Genomic DNA, 3,876 nt, shown 5'->3' with positions numbered 1-3,876 from the left:
ACACCACCCCTGCAGTTGTGTGACTGCATCATAGTGCTGACTCCCACATCTTTCTCAGCACAGCTCTTGCCTCCCCAGTTATGACCCATTTGTACATTTGTTTTTTCTTCCCTAAGGATCGTGTCTTACATTTGTCTTTATTGAGATCAGGCAGTGAGGTTAGAAGTCAATCCACATGGAAAGCTTTCTACTTTGATCCCAATGTAACTATATTGCACTGATAGTGAGAGCACTTTTACTTCTTCTTATTGCCCTTGAACAAAATTACTGATTTTCTATTTGTGGTTCTGCTTTATGCTGCTGATGTTTTCAGTAATTACAACCTAATTCTGTTGGAATACCCTTCTTCCTGACACCTCTATTGTTTTTCACTTCCTGTCTGTCTGAATGTCCCTTTTCTGTCCAAGGGAAAACCCCAGATCATGATCCGTTCTGGCAGGAGAATACAAATTTAATTGCTTTCACTTAAAATTCTGTGCCTTCCAAAACGTAGGCTTCATTTCTGGTGGAAAATGTGTGACAATAGAACAGATGTGCATGTCTGAGACGAGACAGAGAATAATGGCATACTGCACTATTTTAATCACAGAGGGTAAGTGTTGAAATCTCCCTCCAGAGAGTTGCAAAACAGCTCGCTTACCAAACGGTCCCAATCTATACCAGTGTGTCTCACTGAAAACCACTGCTTTTTAAAATCTGTTTATTGATAGTGGAAATCCAAACATCCATTCCCGCTCCCCCATACTTATTTCAGTGAAATCCAGATCACTTGTCCCTGGGTAGTTCACCACCCACTCAATCTGTAGTGGGTTGCTAAATCAAGGATGATCTGTGGAGAGGTTTGCTGCAGCTTTTACTACAAAAGGGGTCAGCTTCTCCACTGAGCTAAGCCTCATCAGCAATCTCATGCAGAGAAGCAACACCCTTTAAAATAAAACCTTTTACACAGCTGAAGCACCTCAGTGGTCCCATGCAGCCACTTGCTGCAGCTGTATAACCGGTTGCTTCACAAACCTGCATTTTTGTGCGTGTTATGGATCACAACCTATAAGCTAACAAGGCTCTACAATCTATACGGACAGGCGCAGCTAACAAACCACGCAGTGCTTTACAATCTGTTAGATAAAGGTTATTATTCCTATTCAACAGATGGAAAAAAAACTGAGGCACACCTGACCGTAATGTCAGTGAAGGAGCTAAATTTAAAAAAAAAAAAAAATTTACATTTCTGACCCAGTGCTCAATTATTTTCATCAGGCCTACCTTCCTGTGGATGTATATGATATTATTCACAAATGCACACTCAGATCTTGTCTGTTGTTTGTCTCCAAAAATTACAACTATAGACAGAGCTTTGCATATACAGTATCTAAATTGACAAAACATATCTAGAAACAATTCTTACAATATCCCTAAGTAGTCAGTCAGTTAAGTGACATTTCTAAGTCTTTAAGATATATTTAATAAGGTTATGAAAACAGGCTTCCTCCTCCTCTCACTTTCCTCAACACTGAGCATGTTTGGCAGGCTAAGCTCAACTTTCTTACTTTACAGCCTTGACATCCGCATACCCTTGTCACATCCCAACCCCTTCCCTGCCCCTTATTTCTGTTGGCGTGTCAAAGAAATTCCAGCCTGTGGATCCCACTTTGCATTTTACTGAGGCTTAAAGAATTCATAGTGTAACGTGAGCTGCAAGAATGCCACTCCTAAAAAGAAACATCCCGCCAGGATTATTAAATCTCTGTTTTCCTGAGAAATTTAGCTATTGCACCCAAAGTTTATTTGAATGAGAGGGTCATAGTAAGAGGTTACAGAAAATGTCACTCATAGCAGTACGGTACAGAAGCAAATGATTTCACACTTAACTACATGTCACTAGAAATGTACTGTAAGAGTCGCTGAATGGTTTGGATACTTTTCATCTTTTCACCGGGATACTTTTACTGTAGCATAACAACAGCTCTCTTCCTTTTCCTCCTAATATAAACAGCATAAGACTGACAAGGGCACTGAAAAAGCTTACTTCATGTTACTCCCACACTTCAAATCTAGCCTTACTCTCACTGAAGTTAACAGCAAACTTATTGATTTCAGGTGCAGCAACACAAAATCCCTTTAATGCACAGAAAAAAGAACCTAGAACAGACCTTGGCTTTGTAGACAGCATTCTTATGCTCACAGTATCCTAAATATGCCTATAAGTATGGCATTGAGTATAAAAACCATTACAGACATACACCATCCAACAAATGTTGAATGTGTTTGAGACCGGAGGCTTGGAGGCAGTGAGCTGTTCCCTCCGCGGAGGAAGTCCCACCAAGGTATACACTCAGTGTTGGGCACACAGCACTTTTTGGAAGCATCCACATTTCTGCAGCCAGCACTTCAACGTAATACAGAATCTTTGGGGAGGAAAGAATAAAACAGGAAGGTGAGAGGCCTCTGTGGACATGTCCTCAGAAAGGAAACAAGGTTGGACTTGGTGCAGAAGACTTATTTGTACTACTGTAATGCCTGGGAGCCCTAAACATGGATCTGGACCTCATTGTGCCACGTGCTGTACAACCACAGACAAAAAGGACAGCTCTTTCCCAAGTAGCTCGCAATCTATGTATAAAACAAGGAACCACCAATGGATACAGGCAGAAAGGGAAGTATAACACAGCAATGAGACTATACTGGTGATAGGCAATAGTATCAGCACATCCTAACAGCTGTCAAGTTGTTTGCAAGTATTATAGAACAATAGGGTTAAAGAGGGTTTTAAAAGACGAAAATGAGCAAGGTCTGTGGATGTTTATAGGGAGCCTCCCCCACTCCACAGCATGGGAGAAAGCACGAAGAAACTTTTAGAAAATATGACACAGAAAAATGGTGTCATAGGTGAACAAGAGGCAGGAATCAACATATGCACAGTGGATGAGAGGTGACAGGCAGGGTTGATATACGTTTCACTTCAAAACCCTTCACAGCCTAGTAGCTTATGTTCTCTGTCACAGAGGTGCAGAAGCCAGTGCAGGGTGACGAGGTCAAAGTGACAGGCTAGGAAAATGGTCTTTGCAATGTTGTGGATGGACACGAGTGGAGCAGGACTGTACTTGTCAAGGCCAGGAAAAAAAGGCAGCTGTTGGAACTGAGATGCAAGATGCAACTGAGAGCCTGGATGGGACATTTTGCTGGGTAGATGGATGGGAAAGACCACCACATTATGAAGAAAGAACTGGCAAAATGTAGACCTAGACCAGATGCAGCAATCTAGAAAAAGTTACACACCAAAGATAATGCCCAGGTTATGGGTTTGAGTAATACACAGGGTAGCATTACTTTCCAAACTGGTTAAGACACATTGCAGTATGGAGGGCTTGGAGGTGCGAGGGAATGGAAGGAGGACTGAAAACTCCATTAAAGCTATACTGTGCATGAGCTGACAACTAAACCACCCAGGAGGAGATGTCAGAGAGCCAGGTTGAAACTTCAGTTTGAACAGTACAAGACGTGTTTGGAGGAGAGAGGCAGAGCTGTAATTTTTCTCTTCTTAGTTCGAATACTTCCATGGGATATTTAGCTTCTGCATGGATACCCACCTAAAGTGGGCAGAAAAGCCCTGTCACCACAGACTGTAAACTCTCTCCCATTATTTTATCAGACAGACTACATAGTCTGAATCAATGGCTGAATACCATTATACTTCACTCAAATTATTCTTACTTTTTCCACTTACCCCCAACCCCCACAGACAGATTTCTCCTTAGTGCTCACTGAAGTGAGCCACCATCACATCATAGATTTCATAGACATTAGGGCTGGAAGGGACCTCGGGAGATCATCGAGTCCAGCCCCCTGCCCAAAGGGCAGGAAGTCAGCTGGGGTCAT

At 42.2% G+C, this 3,876-nt stretch overlaps 1 protein-coding gene across 2 annotated transcripts in view; it reads right to left on the bottom strand.

Moving 5' to 3' along the window:
* Window positions 1-3,876, bottom strand: part of HSPA12A (heat shock protein family A (Hsp70) member 12A) — an 81,994-nt gene that overhangs the window by 33,267 nt on the left and 44,851 nt on the right. The gene's annotated exons all lie outside the window — the stretch shown is intronic.

The sequence above is a fragment of the Crocodylus porosus genome, unplaced genomic scaffold (assembly GCF_001723895.1).
Source record: "Crocodylus porosus isolate Cpor-Errol unplaced genomic scaffold, CroPor_comp1, whole genome shotgun sequence".
Classification (NCBI taxonomy): domain Eukaryota; kingdom Metazoa; phylum Chordata; order Crocodylia; family Crocodylidae; genus Crocodylus; species Crocodylus porosus.
The sequence above is the reverse complement of the archived record's forward strand: the minus strand, read 5'-3'. Positions and strand labels throughout refer to the sequence as shown.